The sequence below is a fragment of the Panthera uncia genome, chromosome C2 (assembly GCF_023721935.1).
Source record: "Panthera uncia isolate 11264 chromosome C2, Puncia_PCG_1.0, whole genome shotgun sequence".
NCBI lineage: Eukaryota > Metazoa > Chordata > Mammalia > Carnivora > Felidae > Panthera > Panthera uncia.
In genome coordinates, this window is record NC_064810.1 from 99,852,309 (window position 1) to 99,864,971 (window position 12,663).

Sequence of the window (12,663 nt, forward strand, 5' to 3'; positions counted from 1 at the left end):
TAAGGAGTGTACTTGTGATGAGCACTGGGTGTTGCATGGACATGTTGAATCACTATATTGTAAACCTGAAATTAATATTACGCTGTAAGTTAACTAACTGGAATTTAAATAATGTTTTAAAAAGAAACAAATAAGGAGATGAACATTTATTGAGTGCCTAGTATATTCCAGAAAATGTGCTGTGTGTTTTCACACTATTTAATTTTCCAAAATATCCTGGTATTTTTATCCTTGCTTGTTCAGTAAATGAATACCTTTTGATGAGTTAAAGGAATGAATTGTGATTCTCTCTTTTACAGTGAAGAAACTGAAATTCAGGATGATTAACATATTTTCTAAGAGTATGCAGCTAGGAAGTGACAAAAGTGTTTAATCTTAGTTACACAACTTATATTTTTACCATCACCTCATCCTATATTTTAGTATGATAGAAGTCAAATTATTCCTGAATTGAAAGAAATCTTTCCTAACTTTCAGAGGCTATATATGACTAATTACATCCATCAAATAAATTTAAGCTGCCCAGAGTCAGTTCATTCACCCTGGGGATTCTGAGATACAACTATTTAGACAAAAATTTCTACTGCAGCTCCATCAAGGTTTTGTCTGTTTCAGGACAGATAAAGAAATCATTCACAAACAGCAACATTTTAATTACAATAGACCTAAATCTAAGCGAATCTGAAGATTAGGTCAGGGATATCCCATAAACTCAAAAGCTATCACTATATAAAACAAATTTCCAGAGAAAGTTCACAGTTCTCATATTATGAGTATTTCTTTATTCCATGACTTTTTACTCTTAGTGGTTAGTGGAAGTTAAAATAACTAGATATAAAGTAATCAGAGAAAAGTTTAGGAAGATTATCCTGGAATGAAACAGAAAGAAAATTGAGAAGATTTAAGTCTAAAATATTTAGGCTTATTGTCAAATATATCTCTATAGAGGTTGGACCAAAATGGTCCTAACTGAAATGTCTGGAAATGTTTGGTGAGCATAGTGTGACATATAAAGTTGTTAAATCACTATTTTGTACACCTGAAACTAATGAAACATTGTGTGCCAAGTCTACTAAATTTTCTTATTTATGTACTTATTTTTATTTTTTATGAGAATGCTTGTTTCCTTAAAGCTTTGCCAACTGGATATTAAATCACATGATTTTTGGTTTTGTTTGTGGTTTTGTTGTCCCCCCCTCCAGTCTGATAGATATGAAAGGTATGTCAGTTTAGTTTTGAATTACTTGTATTACAAGTTAGGTCTAGCCTCTTTTCTTATGTTTACAGGCCAAATATATAGCTTTCTTTGTAAATCATCTGTTCACGAACTGGCAATATTTAATAATTCTATATATACATTTATCCTTTAACCAATTAATCCTCTTCTATAAATGTATTGTTTACAATACAGTACTATTTAACCTTGTATGTAAAGTTCCAGCTATTTCAATAAGACAAGGAAAAGAAATGCATGTATATGTATGTATACATATGTTTGTGTGTGTGACTAGAAAAGAAGAAATAAAACTTCCTTAAAAAATATCCATTGGATATTCTTTTTTTTTTAATTTTTAATGTTTTATTATTTATTTTTGAGAGAGAAAGAGCATGAGTGGAGGAGGACAGAGACAGAGGGAGACACAGAATCTGAAGCAGGCTCTAGGGTCTGATCTGTCAGCACAGAGCCCAACACGGGGCTCAAACCCACAAGCCGTGAGACCATGACCTGAGCCAAACTCAGACACTTAACTGACTGAACCACCCAGGTGCCTCCCATTGGATATTCTGAAACAATCACTCTTCTTCCCAAAAGTCAGAAGAATATTCCTGGAACTAATAAGCAGGTATAGCAGGGTTTTAAGATACAAAGTTAATATACAAATTATTTTCCTGTATACCATCAATGAATTATTGTAATTGAAAATTAAAAGAAAATACCATTTATTGTGGCCTCAAAAAGTAAGCACAAATCTAACCAAATACATAGAGAATCTATATATGAAAAACTATACAGTGCTTATGAAATAAACCAAAGAAGTTTGAAGTAAATGGAGAGACATTCTATGTTTATGAATTGGAAGACTCAATAATTTTTAAGATGTGAATTTCTTCCCATCTTAATCAGTACATTCAATGAATTTTCCATAAAAATTTCAACAAGGTATTTTGCAGATATCAACAAATTGATTCTAAGATTTGTATGGAGAGACAAAGACGTAGAATAGACAAAATAACAGTGAAGAAGAACAAAGTTGAAGACTTACACTACCTGATTTCAAGACATAACATATGACTACAGTAATCAAGACTGTGATATTTATTGATGAAGAAATAAACACATAGATCAATTCAACAGAATAGAAAACATAGAAACATATTCTCACAAATACAATAAACTAGTATTTGAAAAAAGAGAAAAGGCACATCAGTGGGGAAATTACATTCTTTTCAACAAATAGTCCTAGGAAAATTGGACATGCATATGAAAATAAATGAAACTGTATACAGAACTTACAACCTTCACACACACATAAAAATAAAAAATAGACCTAAATATAAAATGCAAAACTATAAATCTTCTATAATAAAAGAGGGGAAAATTTATGAGACCTTGGGTTTGGTCATGAGTTACTATATGTAAGAACAAAAGCATGATACGTAAAAATAATTGAAGTTATTAATTTAATAAATATAAAATAAAAGAGTCTTATCTGCAAAAGACACTGGAAATAGGATGAAAATGTAGGCCGCAGACTGGGACAAAATATTTGTAAAGCACATATCTGATAAAGGACTCGGTTCCAAACTATATAAAACATTTTTTTAACTGAACAGTAAGAAAACAGATAACCTAATTAAAAATGGGCAAAAAACCAGACAGTCCACCACATAGAATATACAGATAGAAAATTGCATGTGAGAAGATAAATTTAAATATAAATGAGACACCACCAACACTTGTAAGTATGTCTAAAATCCAAATGTAACATACTAATATGAGATGTTAATAAGGAGCAAAACTTGGGTGTGTGGTATATAGGAACTCTCTATACTATCTTTGCAATCTTTTTATAAATCTAGATCTACTGCTGTAAAATAAAACATTTATTTAAAAAATGGAAAAAAGGTAAATATTCATGCTTGAGGGGTTAGCCAAATAAAGTGGGGTACCTCAACACAATAGAGTATTATACAATTATAAAATAGAATACAGAAGATATCTTTAAATTAATATTGAGTTATTTTTAAGATATATTAGTAGATGGTGTAAAGATAGAAACTTGCCAGTAGAAAGTATTCTAGAATATTGTTCTTTCAAAAATATTTTAGCACTAATAATTTTTTGGGGAAATAGCAATTCCAAAATGACTAACATATCCAAAAAGAAAATTGAAGGTACAGTGCAGATCAAAAGACTATGGAGGTGCAAATGGAAGGTTTGTTTATATTTTTATATTTACTTTTTAAAAATTTTAACTGTTTATATATTTATTTTAGGAGAGGGAGAGAGCACAAACAGTGGGGAGGGGTAGAAAGAGAAAGGGAGAGTGAATTCCAAGCAAGCTGTGTGCTGTCATCTCAGAGCCTGACGCGGGGCTCAATCTCAGGACTGTGAGATCATGACCTGAGCCGAAATCGGGAGTCAGATGCTTAACGAACTGAGACACCAAGGTGCCCCAGAATGTTTATTTTTAAAGACAATCCCTTAAACATTCCCATTCTTCAAATTATTCACTGTTGGTTATACATTTGCATATCTCAATTGCATAAGATTTGTGGAAAACAAATGTGATATAATAGAAAACATTAAGAAAATAGTAGGCATCAGCATATTCACATGGATTTATTTATGTAGAAACCAATGTTCTATGATCATAGGCTGTATTGTACGATTTTTCTTTATTCTTTCCCTCACCATTTCTCACCAGATATGCTTGGAGTACTCGTTGAGTGGCAGACTGTTCTAAAGAGAAGGCTTGCAAAGCATAAGAGACTCTTAAAAACTGAGAACAAACTGAGGGTTGATGGGTGGTGGGAGGGGGGGAGGGTGGGTGATGGGTATTGAGGAGGGCACCTTTTGGGATGAGCACTGGGTGTTGTATGGAAACCAATTTGACAATAAATTTCATATATTGAAAAAAAAAGAGAGAGAAGGCTTGCAACATTGAATAACACTTTTGAGACTTGTATTCTCAAAGTATTTATACCCTAAAGTGGGATGAAGCTTGAAAGAGACAATAAACAAAGAGAAAAATCCAAGGCTGTGAGAAGTGCTAAGAAGAAAATAAAATACTAAGGGAAACCATCACATGATCAGAGAAACCCTCTCTGAGGAGTTTATATGTCACCTAAAATGGGAATGACAGAAAGGAGTCTATTCTACAAAAATTGGAGGCATGATATTTCTAGATAGAAGAAATAGCATTGAGATCAGGGCAGGAATCAGCTTGGTCAGTTTACACAAGAGAAAGTATGTGAGGGTGGCTGTAGTACAGTAAGTGTAGGGGAGATGGACACAAACCACTGTCTGTAAAGGAAGTCAGGAGATGGAATACAGCTTGATTATGACTGCACAATGGTCTTGTATGGTTTGAGATTTTTGTTTTCTATAGCAAAATAAATGATAAGCTTCTTGTGGCTATATATCAATTATTCTCAACTGTAGAGGCTGAAAGTTTGTACCTATTGAGACAATCAATTTTGGTGTGGGGTGATAGATGGGGGATTTCCCTGCACCAAGAACATAAAAAACATTTTGCTGTGATGTGTGGTCATAAAAGGTATTTTTATTACCTACACTGCTTTGGTTGGCTTTTAGTCATAGTGCATAATATGTTGTGAAATGCCACAGTATTCATGCGTGGTATGCAATTCAATTTTAAGGCTTATCAAAAAGGCACATGGATTTAAAAAAGGTGAGACACCACATCATAGTCTACTAACCATAGAAAAAACAATGCTCTTTATAAAAGGTGTCTAAATTTGTTTGCTGTTAGTGATATTAGCATCGTAAACCTATGTCTCATGGGCAACAGTAGTGAGATATATATAGACAGAGATAAAGGGAGAGAAAGATCTCTTGATGCGATTGGGGGAAATCTATGTTAGACATTATAACAGAGATCTCTGGATCCATTTGGAGAAATCTGAAAACATTTATTCTACTTTAAAGATTTAGCTGCTGGTGCTTAGGAAGCAGGATTTGAAAAACACCAAAAGGACAAATTGATCAATCTGTTAACTGAATACTAAGCAACTCCTTATTTTCAATCTTATTTACACTAAAACAAAACAGCACTAAATTAAACTAAATATATTTAAATATTTTAATAGTCAATAAGATTTCCAAACTGTTTTTGACTTTCCTTAACTGTATGGAATAACTGCCATTACAACAATTCATTTGAAGTTATATGAACTAAGGCAACAAAAAAAATCGCTCCCGAGCTATGTGCAAGTGTCACAGAATGCTGCATCTACTGCAAATATTCTTTCAGTAAAGATTTGGTCTCTGTTTTGCCTCAAAACCTAAACACAGAGCTTTTATTTTTTAAAATTGAGTTATGATAGAAAGACCACATCAAAATATCGAATGCGGCTCTGACACAAGGATATGTGACTTTGCACAGCTCTTACTGGTTCAATGAAAGTGTTGAATTTCTGTGTATCCATGTGCAACATTAGGTTAAAATTGGCTACCTCATCAGATTGCTGTGAGAAGCATATAAGAAAAACACAGTTGTCCACAAGTTAACTCTCCTTGTATTCCTTCTTTGGTCTGTAGTAGGGAGACATGGACCCATTCTGTAGTACGGTTGTCCCTACATTTGCAGGGCCATAGCCAATGTGGTCTGGTTGGTCCTATTAACCTGAGGGGATGTAGACATTTCCAAAGCAGCAGGCTGCTGAAGGCCCAGGGCCTGAATCGGGGCTCACTTGCCCAGGTCTAAGGAGGTTCTATATCCAGTGCTGGGGAGAACTTTGACCCTGCCCCTACTCCTTATTCCCCATCATGGCCAAAGGATGTGAAATGATTTATTCAATGATGAGTTTAATGAGAACAATTAGGTCTGTGTTCTGTCCCAGGATCTAACAAGAAGACCTTTAGAAGAGGTCTATAGGTGCCAGATGTGCTTCCTTTGACCTCAAGGTAAATTTTAATTCAAGAAAAGAAAACTGTACTTATTGAACATAAAGCCATCTTTTGTAATCTAGTTTCACTTTGATGTCTCACTCTTGTACATGTGTGTCCATTTTTCAATTGACTTTGAATTTAAAGAGTACGTATTGTTAGTGTGTGCAGAAGCCCTAATACTTACAAACAAATAGGACCTGCAAACTGTAACATGGCACTCAAATACAATTTATGACTACAATCATGTATTCATATATAATACCATTGTTTGTAAGGTACAAGCGTACAATTGTATATATAAAGATTAGACAAGCTACATAAATGTCTGGGTCAGGCTAAGTATAAAAGCATAGACAGTGTGGTGCCAAGAAAAGATTGGTGAGTGCATGACCTGTGCAGAACATTCACATTCAGTAATTTGAAATTCTGCAGCTAAAGAAAATAGTTGGAAAATTGGTTTAGCCTAGGGCTGCTGGTGTTAGAATGCATTTTCTTTGAGGTGAGAGATTGATTGTTGTTATTCCTTTTAATACCCCCACTACCCGTCACTGGACCTGGTATTCTTTAAGTACCCCATGAATAATTCTTCATTTATTGAACGAATGGGTGAAGAGCACAATTCTTTCAAATCTATTATTTATTGTCTTTAGCTCAAATTGCCCCTGTCAAATGTCCATCTGCATTTAACGTTAATAAGGCTCATTTCGGTGTGCCAGGTTGCTAATTGAAAGTAATTTAGACACTTATATATGCACATACACACATGTATGCACATACACACACTCAAATTATTTAACGCAAAATCAAGAAATGTGAAGATTTGGTATGGTTGGGTATCTCACGTGTATAAGGTGTTGACATATTTTTTCTTGAATAAATTTAGTTTTAGATTATAGGTAAACTGAAATCAATAACTTTTCTAAAAATGCATGTTACAAATACATGGGAATATATTATTGAATGAAGAAGACTCTGAAAGTCTATTATTTAAATGTTTTCAATATTGAAATACACAAACCCCCATCATGGTAGGTCGAATGCTTTCTTCATCAGTTTCTGTCAATACTTTCTAATAGCTCTATCATTTCCAAGAATATTTGATTTTATGTTGGCAAATCTGAACTATAGGGACAGTTCATCATTTTCAACTTTATAATGATTGCTTGCCATAAGTGATAATACTCCCTACCATAAAGTGCTCAGAATCTATTGATTTCTCAGTTCTTTATCTACACACATGCATACTACCTAAAATCCAGATGCAAACAGAAATATGTCACACTTTTATAGATAGCATAAAAACATGTGATAAAAACTATAAAAATTATTGATATGTAAGTGAGCCAAAGGAAACATTTTGGATTTAGTTTGAAATATAGCCAAAACTGAGTTATTATAAACACAGTAGAAATAATCTCCCTTGGACTGGTTTCGAAAACATATTGAAGGTTGAGGATTTCAAATTACCAAACAAAGTTTTCATTCTCTGATTCACATTTCATGGACCAGGCTTCCATATGTTCTAATATTGCTAGGAAAATAAGCTATCATATTTTAGTGCTCAGGAATTTTTTATTCTATCAGCCTATGTGTTCACAAAAATTAATAAAATGTACCACCAAAATTATGTTTCCCCTTTTCTGCCCCCAAATATACATGTGTGCAAACACTACCACCCACACATGCTGAAGCATGTATTTTTAGTTTAAGGGCATTCCTTCTTACTTCATTATGAATTTGAAGCAATTAAATGGGAACTTCCATCATCTCTCAATGCCATATCTCCCTGCCATTCATTGTCAGAACTGCATATTCTTTCTTTCTGACTATTACCAAGGATGAATTCTACATGATCCTATATCATTGTAATTTCTCTATGGCACTAAATCTACCCTGCCTCACTTACCTAAGAATATTGCCTCTGGCAATTTTTCCTCCTTCTCTCTGCTACAACAAAATGTATATTTTACTGGATCAATCACTTCTTACATTAAAAAAAAAAGAAAAAAAAAACCTTTCTTTTGATCACACATATCTTAAATTTCTTTTTTAGTTTTTTAATTTTTTTGTTTTAGAGAAAGAGAGAGAGGAGAGTGGGGGGAAAGGGGCTGAGGGAGATGAAAAAAAAAGAATCTTAAGCAGGCTCCACACTCAGCGTTGATCCCGACACAGGGCTCAATTCCACAACCTTAGTTAGGATCATGACCTGAGCCAAAATCATGATTTGGATGCTCAGTTAACTGAACCACCATGTTCCCCATCGATCACACATATCTTTATAAGCTACCATTTGATTTTGCTCCTCAAAAGAGTTGTCCACATATGTTATCTTCAATTCATCTTTGTCCATACTGTCTTTAATCCATTCTCCAGCTTTCACTCCTGGTACTCCAACCAGTTACTTTTATTACAAAAATCAATGTTCCTCACATTGTTGAATACAATGATCAGTTTTTGGACCTTATTTTCTTTGAGCTACCAGCAACATTTGGTGCAGTTGTTCATTCCCTCTTCCTTAACGTCTTTCTTCACTTGTTTTCCAGGATAACACACTTATTTTGTTTTCTACCTATATTATTTATCACTCTTTCCAGCACCCTTTTACTGAGTATATATCCACTACAATCACCTTGGTCGCAGCCGTGATCGTCTCTTTCCTAAACTAGTACAATGAATCCCTAGTTGCAATGTCTGTTGCTATCTTTGCTTCTCCCTACCACCCATTCTTTAGTCAACACAACTGTCAGAATGGTCCTTTAAAAATCTTAATCCAATCATATGCCTCTTCTAATCAAAATCCTGCAATGTCACCCATACACTTAAGAGTAAACGGTTAAGTCCATAAATAGCCTACAAGGCCCTACATGACCCAGTCCTCCATCATTTTGCAGAGTTTATTTCCAGTATTCTTCCCCAAATCACTTTGCTGCACTGAATGTCTTGCTGTTCCTTGAACACATAAGTCTCCCCTGCTGTAGGGTCTTGTGGTGCTGTAAGTGCCACAAAATTTTGTCATTTTTATGGCTAAATCTATCATCTTTAACATTTGCTCAAACAGTGCTTTAAAAAAAAATCCAACGATTATCTCAACCCCGGAATACCCAGTTTCCCTTACCATTAGCTGTATTTTTCCCCCATAAAAATCACCTTGTGGCATACTACATATGCTGTTGGTTCTCTATTGTCCCTTATTGAACTATTAAACTATAAGTCTACAAATTCAGGGCTTTTTATTTTATTAGTTCACTGAGAAATCTCAAATGTTTGAAACACAGTGGTTTCTCCAACAATACTTAGCGAATAAATTAACAAAAGTTCCCATAGCATGACTTCATTTATGTCATGTTCTTATGACTCTAATTCCACCAACTAGCACTTCTGGAATTACTGTGTGTGTGTGTGTGTGTATTTTATAATCTGCCTAATGCCAATTGTTTGCGTGTTGTAACAGTGATGTTTTTCCTATATTGTGTGAAGCTATGCTCAATAGGAAACTCCAGAGCCGACTGTTTTTTACCAGCTAGCTGCATTATATACTAAATGACACCTTCTGTGATGTATTTATGCTTCATTTTTAAGGCGACCTATATAATTTCTCATGGAATTTTGGCCACCACATTTATGTGCTTTGACTCATGCCTTATTGAATTGCCTTGAAAATGGCTCTTCTATATCTGTGCTCATCCTGTATCCTAATTTTATACAAATTTTTCGTGTTTTTCTATGTTCCTACACATAGTGGTCAAGTGTAAACTCTAGAATTAGATCACTAACTTACATACCAGCTCTCCTTTACTAGCTGTATGTCCTTGGACAAGCTACTCAATATCTTTATGCCTCAGATTCAATATCCAGAAATTAAAGATAATAACTGTATATCTCACAGGATTTTGTGAGGATTCAATAAATTAGTATGTCTAAAACACTTAAGAGGAGTGCCTAGGTGGCTCAGTCAGTTAGGCGTCCGACTTTGGCTCAGGTCAAGATCTCATGGTTCACAAATTTGAGCTCCATGCCAGCTCTGTGCTGACAGTGCTGAGCCTGGAGCTTGCTTCCGATTCTGTGTCTCCCTCTCTCTCTTCCCCTCTCATTCTCTCTCTCTATCTCAAAAACAAATAAGCATACAAAAAAAGACACACTTTAAAACACTTAGAAGTGTCTGGCGTATAGTAAGTGCTAATTTACTGTGTCACATTTCTGCTGGAGTGTCTAATTCTTGCTTCTTTTTAAGTTTTTCTCATTAAATTTCATTCCCCACACCCCACCCCCCCCCCCCGACCTGAGAGCACTAGCTCAAAGCAAACCTATAAAAGTAAATCTTCGGACTTATAATGGTAGAATTTACTTTCTGTTTGATAATTTAAAGATATGTGACTTACACTTTTGTTATGCTATTGGTCTCTCTCTCTCTCTCTCTCTCTCTCTCTCAAACCTATGCACTCTGTATTTACCAAGGGTGGTTTTCTTTCATGTCTACATATTTTTCATCAGAATAATAATTTGTTCAGACACTGTAGTTACAGACAGAGAATTTGAAAGCTGGCTGTTCAGTGGAGCCTTCTTTAGGCGTTTCAAAACAGATACAAATCTCTCAATGCTGAGAGATGTAGGCACCTTAACACCCGCTGTGGAGAATCACCAAGCTTCCTAGGTAGTTGTGACTGAAGGCATAATTGTTGAATTATATCACACCTAATATCATCAGGTTACATCCATTAGGAATAAAGCCACATTGCTATAATGGTTGGGGGGTTTCTGCAGTCCTTTCTTATACATCAGATGATTGTCCTATGAACAGGCTTTTCCAATGGTATCATTCCTCAGAAAATTGACAATTTCCTCATTAATCCCACAGCTATGTTCTCCATAAGTAACCAAAATATCTGCGAACCTTTCAGAAATTAGAGCTAGTATTTGAAGCTGTATTTTACTAAATTTTATGGATATCATAAAGGACATCTTTGCAATTCTAAGCAACGCTATGCTGGAGCCAGCTCACATGCTTCCAAATCTCTTATCTGTAAAGCCTAAATATATTCCTCTGAAGAAAATCTCTTCTCCACTTTACTGAATGTGTTCTTTCTCTGTCACAGTTCTTGACTGCAAACAGACACTGGTTCAAACAGATTTAAGTGCAAAAGCAGTTCATATACTCACAGTGATGCAGGAAAAACTGGAGAACCAGGCTTGGAAAACAGAGGGAAACAAAAGAGGCCTTAAAATCACAGCTGAAGTAAAAATTAAGCTTCAAAACCATTGGGTGAGCACATCACTTCCACTGCTACTGAGCACCTGTGTTGGGATCCACCGTAGACAGAACCAGCATTGGACAATGGAAACTGCAGCTTCTACTACAACTGCTAGTTCTAGAAATGAGACGTCGCTTCTGCTGCTGACTCAGAGTTGATTCACCATCCTCCATGTTGCTTTTTATTAAAGTATTTCAATTCAAAGCCTGGAAATCTGGGTGTGACTTGCTAAGCAAGAGAGGCCTAAAAAATAAGCATGTGGTCTTTATTGCTTCCGTAGTTGAAGGCAAACTCTTTCGAGCACTACATTTTGTGAAGTGGTTAACTTCCTAAACATATGAAGGAGTTCAGAATTGGTTACCAAAAATAACCAAGTTTGGTTCCATTTCTATTTTGCCAATAAAATTAATACTTTAAAATTAAATTAAGAGATCTATGCATCCTCATGTTCACTTCAGCATCATTCACAATAGCCAGGATGAGGAAACAACTTAGGTGACTGTTGATGAATAAATGGTTAAAGAAAATGTGGCGTGTATGTACAGTGGAATACTATTGAGCTGTAAAAACGAGGGAACATCGTGACAACTTGGATGAACTTTGAGGACATTATGCTAAGTGAAATAAGAGAAAAAAAGACTGCATGATCTCACTTATGTATGAAATCTAAAGAAGTTAATCTCATAGAAACAGAGTAGATTAATGGTTTGCCAAGGTCTGTGAAAGAAATGGGGAGATGTTGGTTAAAAGGTACAAACTTCCAGATTAACACGTTCTGGAGATTTAATGTACAACATGGTGACTATAATTAACAATAGTGTAGTATACACTTGAAAGTTGTTAAGAGAGTGGATCTTAAATGACCTCATCATACGCACACACACACACACACACGGTAATGATATAAGATGATGAATGTGTTGACTGATAGTATTATGACAATGATTTTGCAATATATGTAAGCATAAAATCATCACATTGTACATGTAATATGTAATCTTTATTACTAACCTAGCATCAGTTTCTAGTTGCACAGTGCCCTTTTAGGGGAATGAATCTACCCTTTTCCCCTGCAGTCATGTTCCATAAAAGATTGATACCACACTCAGCTCCAATTTTGGGTGATATAACAGTGACCCCATCTCTATTTCCTGGGACTAGTACAAGAGGGACATATACAATACATATATAATTCTTTAATCTGGATACGATTCTAAGAATGTTTCTCATTTGTTTTAAGATAGTGAGCGATTGTAAACCACTGATAGACATGAGAAA

At 34.9% G+C, this 12,663-nt stretch overlaps 1 pseudogene; it reads right to left on the reverse strand.

Moving 5' to 3' along the window:
• Positions 1-11,558, reverse strand: part of LOC125921620 (60S ribosomal protein L11-like) — a 34,989-nt pseudogene extending 23,431 nt beyond the window's left edge.
• Positions 11,559-12,663: the final 1,105 nt, after the last annotated feature.